General features: G+C 56.5%; 3 long non-coding RNA genes across 6 annotated transcripts; 2 read left to right on the forward strand and 1 right to left on the reverse strand.

The window, feature by feature from the left end:
* Positions 1-3: 3 nt before the first annotated feature.
* On the reverse strand, positions 4-9,486 carry LOC116527683. 4 transcript variants are annotated; one of them, XR_004258672.1, is made up of 6 exons: positions 9,365-9,486; positions 6,489-6,684; positions 5,423-5,511; positions 3,315-3,504; positions 1,725-1,818; positions 4-55 (listed from the first exon to the last, which is right to left on the reverse strand). It is a non-coding gene; the product is annotated as an uncharacterized LOC116527683 (long non-coding RNA). The 4 variants fall into 4 exon arrangements; XR_004258671.1 differs by lacking the exon at positions 4-55 and adding an exon at positions 284-327 and having other exon boundaries at positions 5,423-5,508; XR_004258670.1 differs by lacking the exon at positions 4-55 and adding an exon at positions 284-327.
* Positions 748-1,835, forward strand: LOC116527686. Its single transcript, XR_004258675.1, has 2 exons — positions 748-856; positions 1,345-1,835. It is a non-coding gene; the product is annotated as an uncharacterized LOC116527686 (long non-coding RNA).
* Positions 9,487-13,778: 4,292 nt separating the features above from the next.
* Positions 13,779-14,831, forward strand: LOC116527730. Its single transcript, XR_004258694.1, has 3 exons — positions 13,779-13,884; positions 14,482-14,541; positions 14,724-14,831. It is a non-coding gene; the product is annotated as an uncharacterized LOC116527730 (long non-coding RNA).
* The last annotated feature ends 2,435 nt before the right edge of the window (positions 14,832-17,266 follow it).

Raw genomic sequence — 17,266 nt, forward strand, 5'->3', positions numbered from 1 at the left:
CCCAGCAGCCAGCTGGTTGTTCTCCGTCTCCAGAGCCTGCAGCCTGCTCCTGTGGCTGGCCAGGAAGGGGTGGGGAGGGGCAGGCTGCATGCCCATCCAGGGGCCCCGCTCCCCCATCGTCTCACGCCCACAGAAACCCTCACACAGCTCTTGGGTTTGGGCAGGTCCAGGCTTCAGAGAGGAGCGGATCTCTTCCTGGGCCCGGGCATGCCCTCCCTGGCTGACATGTGGACTAGGGACGCAGGGGGCTCACAGGGCAGCGCCCACCCGGTCTCACCGCAGCTCCTCCTGTGTGCATTCTGGCCTCTCCGCAGTGGTGTGAGGGTCCTGTAGTTACATGAGGGGAGAAACAAGAGGGAGCTCTGGGGCCCTGAGGTCTCAAGTCGCACCCAGTCCAAACCACCCAGCCGGAAAGGTAGCAGGAAGCAAACGGGGGGCATCTGGGTTGAACTGTATCCCCCGCAACAACAACACGAGATATATTGAAGTGCTCAGTACCTCGTGATGAGACAGGAGCACTACAGAGGTAATCAGGCTAAAATGAAGAAACGAGGCTGGGCTTTAATCGAAGGTGACTGGAGTCCTATACACAGGGGAAACGTGGGCACAGGCAGACACACAGAGAGTCGCCATGCGGACATCCGGGGAGGAGTGTCAAAGACTGCTGGCAAAGCACCAGAAGCAGGGGGCAAGGCCTACAACAGACCCTCCCTCACAGCCCTCAGAAGGAAGGAACCCTCCTGACACCCTGACCCCAACTGCAGCCTCCAGAACCAGGAGACAGTGAATGCCTGCCGCTGAAGCTACCCGGTCTTCAGCACTTTGTCACCACAGCCCCAGGAATCTCACACAGAGGGTAAGTGGAATCCAGCCCCTGTGGCAGCTCCCTGGCCCCAAAAGGACCCTGACTTCGAGGGGAACTTTCTCCTCCAAGTGGCCACACCTGCAGCAGCAGGACGTGTGCAATCGTAGTGGCGAACACGTGACCGAACACCATGTGTTTTCACGTGCTTGTCCATGTAACCCTCTTCAGGATAACCATTATTTTCACTATTGCAGGTAAGGCCCAGAGAGGCAGAGTAACTGGCCAAGGTCGCACAGCTAGTATATCTTGAAGCCAAGATTGAAACCCACAATCTTATCCACTAATCCGGGGACAGTGCAGACTACTAAATCCTGGGATTGGAGGCAGACTGAGATAGAGACCCAGAAAGGGTTGGGTGGAGGAGCTTGAGGCTGGGGATGGGACTGGAGGGGGAGCATGCCAGAGCCCCTGGGAGCACTGGGTGCTGAGCTCTTGAACCTCCGGTCAGTCTGACGTTGATGCAATGTGGCTTCGTCCAGACCCTATCCAGCTGCTGCCCCACCTCCGAGAGCCTCGCCCTGCTGGAAGAGCACTGCTTGTTTGGTCCATCAGCCACTCTGCGAAGGACCCCTGAGCGTAACCCAGGGTCTGCACTGTAGGCCACCCTCGCTGGACAGGCCCAGGGCCCCGGGCCCCCACCTGCCCGTAGAAGGTGAGTCCTGGGTTGGCCTTCCAGGGGTCTAGGGAGGGAGTAGAAATGGCCTGAAAGTCTCCGAGGGGCTGGAAGGCCCTGCACGTGGGGCCCAAATTGGCAGAGGCTTATGTGTCACGTGCAGGCTACGTGCATATGGCTCCCCTGGCACCACTTCCTGCCACGAGACGAATCTGCCAAGGGCCCAGCCCTCTGTCACTCCACTACCTTCTCACTGACGTTGTCCACTGCAGGTCCTCAGACTTGACCAGAGAATATAGCCCATCCAGGCCCTGAGGATATATCCTCTCCCGCTCCCGGTCTGGTTTGAGACATAGAAGAAAAAGAAAAAGAAAGAAAAGAAAACGCTGAGATTTTCTTCCGTACAAATATACAGTGGCAGACTACACTGCAAACATAAGGAACCGCCCCCCTCTGAGCACAGCTCTGTACCCGTCTGAGATACACTGAATTGGACCAACTCGGCCTTGAATGAGGCCCAAGGCCAGCTAAGCTTTCTCTCCCTTTCCTTCCCTCCAGATCAGCAGGTCAGATTTAGTCGGGGGCCTCCTGGCAGAAGTGGATCCCACATGGGGTCCTTACAGCTCTACCTCCCTATGGCTCCCAGGCACCTGGCTGGTGTCTGTATCTCTGTGTCTCTGTGTGTGCATATCTGGGAGTGCATGCACATGTCTGATGTGTACCTTGGGGGGTGTGTACATGTGTGTCTGTGTGTCTGTCTGCCCATGCACACATACACTTGCCCAGAAGACTAAGGGATGCTAGCCAGGAGAAGGCAGCCACCAAGCTGGAGTTGAAGTCAGGTGGACAGGAGCTGGGACGTCTAAGCCCTGGATCTGGCCCCTGTCCCACGTCCATAGTAGCCCCTCAGCCACTCCGCCTCTCATCTGATCAGGGACTGTTTACAACACTCCTCCTCCATCTCTGATGTATGCACGTGTAGTTTCCTCTTGCTGAAATGCCCTTCATTCCCTCCGTCCTCCTGGAAAATGCCAGTCTATCCTGTGTGAGGGTTCAGAGGCTCAGAAACACCTTCTCTGGGAAGGACTCTCTTATCTGCCACCCCTAACCAGCTCCCATAGTGCCTCTTCCCTCATCTGGCTCATTAAGTTATCATTGCTTGCAAAATAGGCACAGTGGCTCGTGCCTGTAGTCTCAGCACTTTGGGAGGCCCAGGCGGGAGAACTGCTTGAGGCCAGGAGTTCGAGACCAGCCTGGGCAATGTCGTGAGACTCCATGTCTACAAACATAAAAAATAAAAAACTTAGGCATGTTGATGTCTGCCTGCAGTCCCAGCTACCTGAGGCCGGAGGATCACTTGAGCCCAGGAGTTTGAGGCTACAGTGAGCTATGATTGCACCACTGCACTCCAGCCTGGGTGACAGAGTGAGACCCTGACCCAATTAATCAATCAATCAAAAAACAATAATCAATAATAAATTGTTAATAATTAAATCAATAATAAATGCTCAATGACTGTTGCCTCCAAACCATAAGCTGTTGAGGACAAAGAGTGATCAGATTTGACCTTGCTTCTGCACACAGAAGATGGCCAGGCATGTAGTAGATGCTCAGTAAATGCGTGCTGAACACATGGATGGAGAATGATGAGCCACGATGAGGAAAAGGCAGAAAACGGAAGGATGCATAGGATCAAGATGGGGACATCCTGAGGAGGGGTAAGAGACTAGCTGGTTCCCCCCAGTCCCTAGCATGGGAAAGACTGGGCAGTGGGGAAGACAATGGGGAGAAGGGGATTCTGGGAGGTGGAGAAGGAGGGAGCCAGGGAGTGCCCACCTGGGGAGGCCAGGTCCCACTCTGCCTCTGGAGTCTCTGCAGTTCCTCCTCTTGAAATTCCAGGGCAACTGCCACCTGGTGCCAGAGTGCCTTCCAGTACTGCGCCATCTCCTCACGAAGCCTGGGATGTGAGTCTTGTGCCTCTAGCTCTTTCCTGAGGGGCACTGGTGCCTCCTGCACCTCTCGTGGACTGGAAGAAATGGGATACAGGTAGAGCGTGGACCTCAGATCACCCCACCCCACTCCCTTTTAATGATTCCTTTCTCATTATGTCCTATGGACTGGGGGGAGTGGGGCAGAGATGCCTCTTTCATGGCTCCCCGCACACAGAACCCCTTTGTACTGGGCGCTTCTCCCAAGCACCCTGACTTGTACCCAGCAGCCAAGGTCGTCTCACCCCCACCTCCCACCTGCCTCTGGGCCAGCAGGAGGGGCTTGGCCATGTGTAGGTAAGACAGGACTTCTTGAAGCTGAAAGATTTCCCTCCTCATAAAAGAGCCAGAATGTGACCAGCAGGAGCGCTGATAGCTGGGTAAGGGAGACTGGCTCTGGACACGTGATTCCGGGTTTAGGGCTCTGGGCCATTCCCCCTCGGCCAGCTGGTGACAGAGGCTGGCCTTCTGCCTGCTGAGAGGGCCATCTCACCCACTGTGAAAGCAGAGCACCCACCCCAGCCTGGCTTGGACACTCTGAGGATTGGCCCGAGCAGTCACCCAGCAGGCCTCTTGGCCCGTGCCACACCCAGTGCCGCTGGCAGCACTGCCTTCTCCCCGGGTAGCCAGGTGCGCTCCGCCTCCGGGGCCTGCACACAGCCCCCCAGCACCATATGCACCATATGCTCTCCCTGCAGATGCTGCAGCTGCTCCAAGCAGGCCCCTAGTTGCTGGTGGCTCCCGCCAAGCTCTTCTGAGAGCCCTTTGTTCACCTGGGAAGATCCCCACCCCACCGAGTTGTGGCTCAGCCTCCACCAGGGCTGTGGGGCTCCAGCTGTCCTTCGGGCCTTTACCCACGCAGCTCCCTGGTCTCGGAGGCCCTGATCTCCTCTTCCTCTGGGTCTCAACCCTCTTAGGAGGACTCTCTGACCACCACAGCCCGCAGAGGCTCCTCCACACTCCAGGCTCCACTCTGGACCAGCGCCTGGCTGCACACTGGCAGGGGAGCCAGTTACATGAGGATGAGGATGGTGCTCTCTGGAGTCTCGCTGTGTGGACATCCTGCTAGAATCTGTCTCTCCTGGTCATTTTCCTTTCCCCTGTTCCCCTAGAGGCCCTTGCCCTACCTTGGAATCCCCTAGGAGCAGAGCCCAGGGACCCTTGCCTCTACCCCCGGTACACATGGGCGTGGCCTGGATCAGCTGATGCCCAGATTCCCTTCCCTGTGAGGCTGCCCCTGCCAGCTGTCTTGACCAACCTCGGTGAGCATCAGCAACTGCTCCTGCAGACGGACTGTGTCCTGAGGCTGGGCAGGGGTCTCAGATGCCCACATGGTGACCCTGTCCCAAAGCTCCTGGGCCTTGCCTCCATCCCAGCTCTGCCCTTGGATCTGCAGGCCTGGCACCAGCATCTCCTGCGGATACACTCGGTCCAGAATCCTGGGGTCTCCTTCCAGCCTCCAGAACACACTGGGGTGGTCTTGGCAGACTCTCAGTGCCTCAGGGCATGCTGTGGCCTGGTCATTTCCCCGACTCAGGGTGCGACTCTGAACAAGCTCTCCTCTGCCCTCGGGTCTCAGTCTTCCCATCTCAACCAGAAGGGACATCGCTGAATGATCCTAGCCTATTTCCAAATGTTGGAAGAAGATCCCTCTCTGGGCTGGACTAAGCCCCTGCAGTGCCCTCCTTCCCCAGATAATGCTCCAAGAATGAGGACCAGAGAATAAAGTGTAGGGCAAGGTCAAAGGTACAGCAGGGCCAGTGCTCAGGGCCTGCCATGCACCCACATGTGGGATCCCCAGGCTGGGATCCGGGCCAAGGGACTGTTGTCTTATCTGGCCTGCATGCCGCTGGGCCTTTTCACTTCTGTCTGCAGCAGCAGGATCCTGGGAGTAGAAGGGGGAGTCTGCCTGTTCCCTGCCACCCCGCCCCCACCCCACAGCCCAGCCCCACTCACTTGTCTTCTATGTCCTGGTCTGGCCTCCTGCACTCCGCCTGTCCCTGGGTTCTCTCCTCCTCCAGGCGGGCCAGGGAGCACACCGCCTGCTGGGGGAGGAGTGCAGGCAGCACGGAGCCTCTGCCAGGTGTGCCTAAGCTTCCTGCCTCCCACCAGGCAGGGCAGTGTCTGCAGCCTCTGGTAAGGAAGGCGGACCAGCAGCCAGGGGCCCAGCTGACAGCCCAGCATGGACCTGTGCCCTGGCTTGTGGACAAGGGACTGTGCCCTGGGACCCTGAGGGGCTGCCTGGCTGTGATCTGTCACGACAGGCTGCAGCTGGGCACCCTCTGCCTCTAGCTGGGCCTGAGACACACCGCCTGTCCACCCCAGCTGCTGATGGCTTCAGGGTGGAGGCCAGCAGGACTGCTGTGGAATGTTAAAGGGTGGGCAGACATGAGGTTGTCAGCTGGGTCCCAAGGGTCCCTCAGGCCTGGGAGGGAGCAGTGGCTCCAGGAGGGCCAGCTGTGAGCTGAGACATGGAGTCACTGAAGGCTTGGGTAGCTAGGCCATCACAGGGTGTCCCTTTCCTGACCCGAGGCAGGGATGCTGGTAACCTTCCCAAGAAGCCTCAGCCTGCACAGCCATCTCCCTCTCTCTGGGGGTCACCTGCTTCACTAAGGGAGATTGGGCTTCTGAGGAAGCTCTTCAGTCTATGGAGCTAAAACCAGTCTCTGCCTCCCTCAGACTCTCCCTGGGGGAATACAGGGACCCTGGCCCTTGCTTTGCCTCCAGCAGTATCCCTAGCCACCCCCCGCATATGCCTCTCAGGCCACACCCTGGACCCTTCCAGGGGCGCCATTCAGAGGTGGCATCTCTTCAGCACGCAGCCCTGCTGGGCCTCCATTCCCCTTTCTCCTCCAGTACCACAGACCCCAGCAAGCCTCCCTGAGAAGGTGGCACCAGATGTGGACACTGGTTCTGAGCATTCCGGAGCTTTCAGCCTGCTAAGGGGACCTTGCTAGCTCAGGGGACCTCCTTTCAGCTGCAGAAAGCCCAGGAAGTGGGGTGAGGGAGGACAGGGCCTCACTTTCCGCTTCAGGGCCCAGCCGAGTCCCAGCTTGCTCTCCCTCCTCTGCAGCACCGGGGCTTGCTCTGACAGGGCCTCCAGCGCTGCCCACAGACGGCCGCCCAGCTCAGCCCGCTGCCACCTGCTCTTTGCCAGCCGCTCCCACTGGTCCTTCTCCGACCGCCTCCAATCCTGCTCAGGGGCCCTGTTGGAGCACCTGCCAGGGAGACAGGAGCCAGGTTCAGCCCGAGCCCCAGGGTCTGCCATGCCCACCTTCCCTATGCTCACCTCCACCCTTTAGTGGGGCTTGTTGGGCAGACACGGTCCCATGGCCAGAGGAAACAAGAGTGCCAGGGACTGTGGGCAGGGCTGGGCATCTAGTCCATGGCTCTGCCTTCTGCCCCAGCTGCTGTGGGAGGACGGCAGCGGGGCCGCTTTTCCCCGTGGACATGGCCTTGCTGCTGGCTGTGTGCTGTGCTCTCTGGGCAGCTCCCAAGACTCTACCTCCAGACACCCCCAGTGGGGAGCACCCCGTGCAGCTCCTCCAGGGCCCTGTCTGCTCCTGGAGATGGAAATGGGGGAGCGCTGCCGAGCCCCTCCTGTCTCTCTCTCCTTCCCTGCTGCACCCCGACCCCTTGTCCAGGCTGGCTGGAAGCTGGGGGCCTCCTTGAGGACACAGCTTCCTCCATGGGGACCCCAGCTCTAGGCGTTCTAGCTGTGGCCCACTGAGGGGTGCCTGTGTCGATGAGCCCTCCACCCCTCCTGCCACGGCCCCTGGCCTCAGCCTGCCTGGCCACTGCCTCCCACACCCTGCCTCTGTCCAAGAGGGGCCCAGCTCCCAGGTCCTTGTGATTTTTTTGGGCAATTCAAACCCAGGCTCCTAGGAAGGGATGCTAAGCCCCTTGGAAGGACCTCAAGCAGCCTCTTCTGCGATTACTGGCTTTGGCAGGGGATCCCTGCTTTTTTCTCCAAGACGCTCTCATAAAGGCACCTGCAGACCCCTTTCCTCCTCAGATCCGGATGATGGGACCAAGGCAGGCCCCTCCTGTATCTCCTAGCTCCTCTCCTGCCTGTAATTCACAACTTGGGGCCCCAAGCTTGGTAGCTGCACCTTCTCAAACCCTATAAACCTCTGAGACCCAACCCTACCACCCTCTCAGAGGGGCTGGGGCTTCAGCTTGGGGCTGCACTGCACAGGAAGCCAGGGCTTCTCTGCCCCTTCTGCTGAGGCCTTGACGACCCGTCAGTGAGGCCCGGGCTCCCAGCTGCCTTGAGTAGGTAAGAGACCCTGCAGACAGCCCCTCCTCTAAGAGGCCCCGCTTCTCCAACAGACCTGGGGACCCGCCTACCTTTCCACAAGGTTTGCTACCTCCCTTGGGATGGATCCAGGTTGTCCCTGTTCAGGGTTTGCTTCCATCCCCAGGTTGTCACTTCCTGGCCCCGTGGACGTACCAGGACCCCGGCTTCCAGAGGCCGGGTCTTCCCCAGCCCTGCCTGCTGCCACCCTGGCACCTCTAAGCCCAGCAGGCTGCAAGGGTCCCTAGGTACCAAAGAACTGGCCCCCACCTGATCTGCCCAGTGCTTCCCTAGAGGCCAGTGGACATCCCTGGCCTCAGCCCTTGGGAGCCCAGCCCCTTCTGTGTGTTGCCAGCTTGGAGCTTTCTTCTAGACCTGTGAATGGATGCTATCCCATCTGGAATTAGCTGAGACCTCTCCCCTGGTCTCCGGGGCACTTATGGCCCCAATCCCCTGGCAGCCTGGTTTCCAGCATTCCTGGAACTGGCGGGGAGGTCTCTGCCAGCTCAGCGGTGCCACTCTGCACACCTGACTAGCTTTCCTTGCAACGCCAGCAGGAAGCCTCATTCCTGTGGCGCCCAGCCCGGCGGTCTCATGTGGACCCTAAACCTCCAGCTGGCCCAGCCCTGCAGAGGAGGTGCGCAAAGGCATCTGCAGAGGTTCCTCTCATGCTGATCTCCCTGCAGGGTCCCCTCTGGAGACTTGTACCACAGATCTCAGCTGGGGGAAGGCACAGCTCAGTTTCTCTTCCTCCTCATCCCCTCATAGGGGGCTCTGTTCACCAAGGCCCCTGACTGCTGGGGAACCCACAACCACAGTGCCCTTCTTTCTGAATGCTGGCCTTCCGCAGCCTGGATGCCTGAGCCTGGGCAGAGGGGTAACGACCCCAGGACTGTCTTCACAAGCAGAGGCTACTTGCCACCAGGCCCTGACTCCTGGGGCTAAGCTCAGAAGCAGGCATGTCACCAAGGCCCCCTGGGCAGAAAGGGGTCAGCCCTGAGGACCCAGCACTCCCAACACCTGCATGTCCCTGCTGGGCATCCACCCTGGGGACCCAGCTTTCCCCCGCTCCCAGCTGCTGACAGCCCCATGTTGACTCATCTGGGGTCCCTGAGGCCACACCAAGAAGCAGCGGGCAGCTGGGAGGAGCACCTGCTGTTTCTGCATCTTTTTTCTGGACCTCACTTGGGTGGGAGGGGCTACAGAATCCAGGGATCCTGCAGGACACGCCCCCCACTCCCTGGCTGAGTGAGCTTTCTTCTCAGTAGTCTGACTGGAGGCTGGGACCCTCCTGTCACAGAGGCAGGTCTGAGTAGTCCAGGCCCGTTCCTACTTTCCAGCAGGGCCCCTCCTGTTCATTTGTGCAGCTGCCTTTCCCCAAAACACAGGTGCAGTCTGTGAGGACTGTGTCCCTTGCCCCCAAAGGGAGTATGGCTCCAGTCCTGGCCTGGAACTCAGATGCCTTAGAATTAGAGGCCACATGCAGCAGGGTGGAGCAGCATGGTCTGCCCACGGCCAGGGCAGGTACCACATTGGCAGCCCCAGACTTGACACCACCGCTCCCGTTTCCCCTCTCCACTTCCGTCCAGCGCATCACCTACACTACGTGCTGCCCCTGATGAATCCGGACTGTCAGCTTCCCCAGCTCAGCCGGGAAGTCCCACCGACCCTAAGGAGAATGGTGCCTCCTGAGTCGGGGGCTATGTGGGAATGGGCCTGGTGTGGGGTGGGGGAGGTCGGAGTGTGGCAGGTGTCCAACGCCTCTCTGCTTATCTTCCCTTCTCCTTTGCCCACAAAGGAGACATCTTCTCCATGTCCCTCTGCCACCCTGAAGACATAAAATACTCTCCAGGTCTGTCTTCCCTTGGACACGGCCCACCTATCTTCCTGTGGAACTCAGGGCTTTGTTTTCTCCTGTGGCCCACATGAGAAGCAATTATCCCTTCTCTGCTCAGCTGAGAGAGGTAAACTGAGGCAGAGCAGGGGAACAACTCTGTTGTAGTCTGTATGTTAATTGCAGAGTCAAGAACAGCCCTTCCCCGAGTGGTCAGGTCCAGTGGACACCAAGCCTGGAGGCCTGTCACCTACCCCTTTGGCTACCCTAAGGCACAGCTCAAACCTTCCTTACCACTGAGAACCTTTTCCTGCAGAGTCTCACCCTCACCCGCAGGCCTCCTCATTTCAGAGCTTTTAGTGGGGTGAGTACAAGGATTGACTCACTGCTACCAGCTGGGAGGAATTGTCCCTAGGGTTGGGTCTCTGGATGGCATATGAGGATCTAGACAAGGACCCAGATGCCTGTAACCTGAAGGGCAAGGGCCTCGGCTGTCCGGGCTTCACACTGCGAACTCTGGTTTCCCTGGATTACCTACTTTGACTCGAAAGGTAATAATGCCGACATCCCCCGTGAGACAGAGTGACAGACTGAGACTATCGTAGGGTTGCCTGGCTCAGAGTCACCATAGCCAGGCAGAGCTCAGGTCCTGGCCCTGTTCAAGGCTTTCCCAAAGCCCTTCTAGCTCTGGTACCTGGGTTCTTCCTCGCCCAGCGGCAGCTTCCCCGGCCCTTCCACCAGGTGACAGAGAACCCGGCAGTCTGTGACCCATAGAAGGCTTCACTTTCCTTCAGGTGAGAGATGAGAACCAGCTTAGGGAGGGAGGGAAGAGGGGTCTGGGGGCCCTCCCAGCCCTGCCTCTGGCATTTGAAGGATGGTGACTGAGCAGCAGCATGGTTTAGGCTAAACAAGGTGGTCCCTAGGTTTACAGCCTGGCCTCAGACAGCTGTGCAATGTCACCTTCTCTTCTGCACGTGCAGACCTGGCATCCCACCTAGTTAAAGGTCCTCAGGGCTCCTGCCCCCTGGGCATTTCCCCCACTCCCTGCCCAGACACAGCTGTCCTTGACCTGCACTCATCTTCAGAGATTCTTGTCCAGCACACAGCTTTGCTGGACGTCGCAGGCTGGGCCGGGCCCCCTGCCCTGCACTGACATCTCTTTATGAGTCTCAACTAGACTGAGCTGAACTTCAGGGTCAGGACAGGCTCTGACTTAATTGATGTGACCCAGGACCAGGGGGTACATCTGCTTGAGTTCTTGGCCTGTATGATCTCTTTGGGGCAGGGTGCCCCTCTGTCCCATGCTTAGGTGCCCACATGGGGCCACAAGTGCCTTTCCTTCCACCATCCCTCCTTTAGACCACTGTCCAGGCACCTGTGACTCCAGGCACAAGCGTGAGTGCAGAGCCAGGCCTGGGCAGATATTCCGCAGGTGCTGCAGGAGCTGACAGCCTTGGCCACACAGCCCATGGCCATCCGTTCCCCTTCATTGTGGCTGCCCCCAGTCCACCACCCTTCCAGGGCCAGGCCTGGAATGAAACTGACTTCTGTCTGCCCCTGGTTTCCCTGGTGCCTGCCAGGTTCTTGGCTGAGCATGATGGTCTTGCCCATTTCCTTGATTATCCACAATAAGGTTTATAGAGACACTTGGGAACATCACATCTGTCTGCCAGGTCCTCACCAGAGACAGGACTGCCTTGGGCCTGTTGGGATCCAGATTCAGTGGCTTCAATCTAGGCAATGGGCTGATGGGCAGCTGTCACTTCTCCTCTGCTTGGGGGAGGCAGGAGAGGAAGGTCAGGCAGGAGATCTGCTTGGCTCCCACCTGTGCCTGTCTCACCTGGCTGCAGGTTCATTGGAGGCTGAACCCCTTTCCTGATCTCCTGCAGGTGTGGATTTCAGGTTTCCAATGGGTGTCAGGGTGAGCTCCAGTGACCTCCTGGCCCTAGGGAACCCTGGGCTCCATGAGGCCTCGGCCTAGGCAGGATTGTTTCCCACACTGTCATCTCCCCATAAGGTCACCTCTTCAAACATAGGGCGGCATGCTTTGGTACATTTCAAGGTTGAAAATCAAAAGCCGGCGCCCCCTCTCTCCCGGAGTGGGTGTCCCCTCCCCTCTCAGAGTGGGCGGGGACAGGAGTTGCAGGGGCAGCTTTCCTTGGGGTGCCACAGGTCCCTCCGAAGCTGCTGCTGCCTGGCCACGCCTCCTTTCCCTTTCATCTTTTTCATTGACCAATGGGATTGGAGCACGAAGGCCACGCCCCTATTCTACATTCTAGTGTGGCCCTGGTTACCGCGTCCTCTGGCTCAGTCAACACAACTGCCTGGTAGGAGAGTGGAGCTGCTTACCAGTGCTCCCTTGAATTGTGCTGATGTGGCCCCAACCCCACCTCCCTCCCCAACCCCACCTCCCTCCCCAACCGCTCCTCCCTCCCCCACCCACCATGGCGATGTCAGAAGAAATTCGCAAGATGAAATTAGCCTCGGCTAGGAAAAAGGTAACATGCACACAGATCCCCTCTGACAGCAAGACCGCTGCCAGAGTCCATAACACTTCTGAGACACACCTGACTGGGTGGGCCCCCAAACCCGGTGCCTCTGGGCTCCCCCTACCAATGTCTTGTCAGTCAGCCCCACCCCTTCAGCAAGGGGCCCAACCGCTGCCCTTGCCAACACCCCAGGTGACTTTGGTGTAGCCTCAGGGTGTAACCCCTGAGGCTCCCCACTCCCTACTTGGGCCTCACCTTTTCCTGCCCCAAACCTGACCTCCCTGGGCTCTGTGGGCTCATGTTTCTAAGGACCTGGGTCTCCCAGTTCCCACCCTCATCAGTCATTTCTGGGTGACTTTGGGCTGGTGACTCCTGGGAATCCCTGCTGCAGACTCTGACCTCCCCTCCTGCTCCTCCATTTCGACCTCCCTGTGCTCTTTGGGCTGGCATCTCCAAGGACCTGGGTCCCAGCCCTGCATCCCCCTCCCCCATCATGGAGCAGTGACTCAGGCATCTCCTTGATGTGGTTCCCTCCCCCAGGGGGAGTGGAATGTAGTGATGTCGCGGTCTCCCTAGGAACCGTCATTACTGCTACAAGACCAGCCTTCGATCTTAGGACCCAGTCCCCTAAGCATTCTCATCCCATTTCTGGCTCCTCTGGTCACAAATTTCCAGCTGGAAGGGGAATGGGGGACCTAGGAGCAAGAGGCTTCAGGCTGCCTAACTCCCTTAACATAGACATTGACAGTATGAAAAGCCTACACTTCCCCCGTGAGCTCAAAACATTGACAGTGTCTCTGGGTGGCAATGGGAGAATGGGTTTGGTTTGGTTTTCTCTCAGGCTTCTGCTCTCCAGAGAGACTTTCATGTTTCTTTCTGAGTTCTCCACCTCATCTTCAAATTCTCCATGGTTCTGGGACCAGACTGCCCTTCAGTCAGTGGCCTCTGGAGTGAGATCTGCTCATCTTCTGTGGAATAGATCTTGGGAAATTGAAACTGACAGCTTGAATCTTCCTCATATCATCTCAACTTAGGCTACTTTGAATGCCATGGGAAAAACATGGGACGTCTTTCAGAAGCATCAGTTTCCCTTGAGTCTCTTGGGACAGCAAAAACATTAATGTACTTAGGGATGACAGTCACATCGGTTTCTAAGAGTATACCAGACTTGTCTCTGAAATGAGACTTGGGTTGTCCTCTCTCTGATGAATTCCTAGATTTAATGAAAGGCTGCCTTCTGCCATGAGGGCACATTGATGTAAAAGTGTGAGAGGTGCTGGTGTTCTTTTTAACACTAACAGACGTGTGAGGCTGTATGACTCTAAACCACATGGCGTATAGTTCCTGTCTACTTCATGTTGACTTTTCTACCTCTGCCTGTGATTCTGATCTCTGGCAGTTGCTGATTCATGGCAAAATCCCAGAGCTTGGAGTCAGAGGAGTGAGTTTAAGGTCTAGTATTGCTTTTTCTTTCTCTTTTCTTTTTTTTTAAATTTTTAAAAATTTTGCCATGATATCAATCCCTCTCAGTCACTAAGTGATTGTGACCACACCTTATAGAGTTGTTGGTGGCATTAAATCAGATGGTGTGTAACAGCATTTTGTAAAAACTGTAACGTAGGTTGTGACTGTAGGGCCTTGTAGTTCTCATGAGTATTACTGCTCTTTTTTCACACAGTTAGCAGAATTTCAACAAAGAAACAGCCCTGCTGTTCCAACACGAGTGAGACGGAGAAAGAAAAGAAACAACAATAGCCCTGAGACAGGCACTTCTGATGGCTGCCAGTCACCATGCCATGTGAGTCTTGGCCCGCCAGGCTTCTGGGGAAAAGGGGCCCAAGGGGCAGTGGAGGGGAATTGTTAAGATTGTGGAAGAACTACTGGGTACTGGTTAGGAATTCTGGGTTTGAATCCTGCCTCTCCATCTGCTAGGGATATGACTTAGGGCAAGTTGCTGGAGCCTTTTGGGCCTCTCCTTTCACATCTGTAAAATAGAGGCGGTATTGTCTGACTTCCATTTGTGAGGGTGAAATGAGATTCGTTATTTCTGTTGTGTTTTTGTTAATCCCTAGTACATGGCCTGCTGTAAACACCCAGGACACCCAGGAAAGGGTCCTTGCTGTTTGGTTTTCCTCATCCCCAGTCTCAAGGGGAAGCCACCCCAATGAGAACAGCCTTTTGCTGTCAGGCTGTCCCTTTCAGAGTCACTGAAAGGGCCCCAGGGTGGGATGGTGGGAGATAAGCACCATGAGAGGAGCTGGCACAGAGGAGTTATGGGACAAAGGGTCCGAGAGGCAGAACAGGAAGTGCTACCAGCTGGTGGGGAGGAAAGGAAGTCAGAGGCTTGGACACTGAGGGGACAGAACATCTCCATGTGCACTCTCATCTCTTGTAGTCAGCAGCAGGTGGTCCCAAGGAGGGCCCTGCGCCATGTGCCACCATGAAAGATCCAGAGGTAAGAGGCCCTGAGCTGAGGTACAGTGACCCTGCAGGCTAGCCCTCCACCCTGCTCCCACACTGGCGGCTGGGTGCCCGTCTGCCAGCCGAGACAGCCCCCACACACCCCAACCCTAATGATTGTTCTCTCTACCTCTCCCCCGATCCTCCCCCAACTCCTCCTCTCTGCATGTGCCTCAGAGCGCACACCAACTACAAATAGCCCTGGACTTGAGCTCCGTCACAACCAGTGAACTGAATAACACCATGGACTTATTGGTAAGAGTCCAGTGGAGTCCCCTGATTTCATACTGCCAATCCTGGGCTCCAGTTTCCCCTTGGGGCTGCTGTGGGTGAGTTGAAGGGCGCTATGGAGAGCTAGCACTGGATGCAAAGCTCAGAGGCCAAATGCCCGCCCTGCCCTTACCCGGCTGTGGCCTTGGCCAAGTCCTAGGTGGGAGTCTGGGTACTTGTACTGTGACAGTACAGAAGAGTACAGAAGAGTAGCTTTAGTATGTTACCATTTGTGTAGAGAGGAAACATGTGTGTGTGTGTGTGTGTGTGTGTGTGTGTGTGTGTGTGTGTGTACTATGATAGTATACATAAAACATGTCTGCAAGGATTTGTAAAACACTCAGGAGAGAGCACAGGTGGCTGGGAGATACTTCTCTTCTGTACCTTCTGAGTTTTGGACTATGCGAATGTATCATCCTTTCAAAAAGTGAGCAGAAGATTAATTTCTCCCTTCCTGTCTGTGCCCCCACCCCCAGCAGGAAAAAAAATGTACTTAGAGGATCAGATGGACCTGGGTGTTCAAATCCCAGCTCTGTCTAAGTGATCTTAGGCAACCACTTAACCTCTAATACTCCATGTTTTCCATCTACCCAATAGAGGTAATGGTAGCAACTGCTTCACATGGTGGCTGTGAAGTTAAATGGGATTGTTACCACACTACCTGGTGACGCACTCAATAAAGGTTCCAACAGCGTAGTAACAACAGGAATAACAATAGAATATGATCTGATCTCCCTGGGCCTCTGTTAGCCAGCTGTAAATTTCATCTCTTTGCCTGTCCCTTCCAACTTTACTGAGTTCTTTTAAAATCCAGACCATGGGCCTTGATCTTTACTGACCAAGTTGTGTATGAAGCCCAGCCCTAGCCCTTTTAAGGGGCACTGTGTGGAATGGCCCAGGCTCTCCAGATTGAAGCTTCTCCCTCTCCACCCTCCAGCCCTCGAGCCACTGTGGGGCAATCCTTGAGCAGCAGTTACAGCAGTTTCTACAGGAGCGGGAACTGCTAAAAGCACAGGTGGCAGAGGTGAGACTTTGCAGAGGGAGGGATGTGGAAGGAAGATGAGCCCAGGTGGCCAGGAGCAGGTGAGGACCAGTGACAGCCCTTCCTAACTTCAGGGTCCATTCTTGCAGGTGACGGGGTGTCTTAAGAAAGCTCAGCTAGAAAGAGACGCATATGCTCAACAACTCAAAATAGAGAGAGCGCGGTGGCAGCAGCAATTGCTGAAAATGGCAGGAGAAGTGAGAGCTGACCCTTCAGCCCCCACCTTAGATGGCTCACTGGATCTTCCTGGGCATCTGTAAAAAGAATAGTCCAGCCAGGGGTGGTCCCGGGACTGGGCTTTGTGGAGCTGGGGGCAGAGAGGGAGATGGTAGCCTGTCCAGCCACCAGCCCCTCTCTCCAGGGCCCTTTCCCCCTGTGCTTTGGGCAGATTGAAATATTCAAAATGGAGAAAAGACAGGACACAATTAAAATCGAGGAGCTGAAGGGGAGCCTTGCCCACCTACAAAACCATCTGGGTAAGATGGGGCTGGCCTGACCAGGGAGCAGGACTGGCATCAGAGGGCTGTGGGGGTGGCTCAGAGTGCCCCAGGGAGGTGGGTGGCTGGAAGGGCTTTGAGGCAGAGGGAAAGAGGTCTGTGCTAGGAGACGGCAAGTCTTGTAATCTCCATGAGCCTCAGTGTCCCCATCAGAAAGAGGGAGGGGTGCCTGTTGTCAGCCACCCACAGTGCTCTCTATGTGAAAGTGGCTTGGAAGACTGGCTACCATTTGGGTGTGAGGAATCATTAGCAGTGAGGCCAGGTTTGGGGAGCCTGAGAGGAGCTGTGCACCCAGAAGAGATTTTTTTGCTTTTTGTTTTGAGAATCCAGAGGCCCTCATTGTCTGCTTCCTTTCTCAGCTGAATCCCCAATCCCGAAGCCCCCAGCAGGGCACTCTGACTTGGAGAAAAACCTAAAAACTGAAATCAAGTACCTGAGAGATGAGCTGCGGGAACAGCAGAGACTGCAGGAGGCGAAAATGCGGCTCCGGGAGAAGGAGGTGAGGCTGAGAGAACAGGAGGAGAGGCTTCTTGAGCAGGAGGGGCTCCAGGAGCAGGAGGAGGAGCTGATGTGTTGCCCACCTGGGGAGACTGCCCTCCTTCCCATCCCTCCGGGCCTTTGTTTTCCCACCTGTAAAATGGGGGAGTATATGAAATGGGGCTTCTAAAGGCACCTGTGAACACAGCATTGCTCTGATGGCTGTGGGAGAAAGGAGACAATTTTTCTAACCTGCCCTCACCCTTCCTGGTGCCATGGGAGGCAGTCACCAAGTTTTGGGGTCTCCAGCTGCAGTGGGTGGCCGCTGATTGCTTCTCTCTGTCCAGAAGAACGAGAACAGGAGCGTACTGCATTTGGAGCAGGAAGGAAAGGAGCTGCAGGAGAAGCTTGGCGAACAGGAGATGGTAACCCCT

Source organism: Sapajus apella, unplaced genomic scaffold, assembly GCF_009761245.1.
Source record: "Sapajus apella isolate SASKATOON/1434 unplaced genomic scaffold, GSC_monkey_1.0 scaffold55, whole genome shotgun sequence".
NCBI lineage: Eukaryota > Metazoa > Chordata > Mammalia > Primates > Cebidae > Sapajus > Sapajus apella.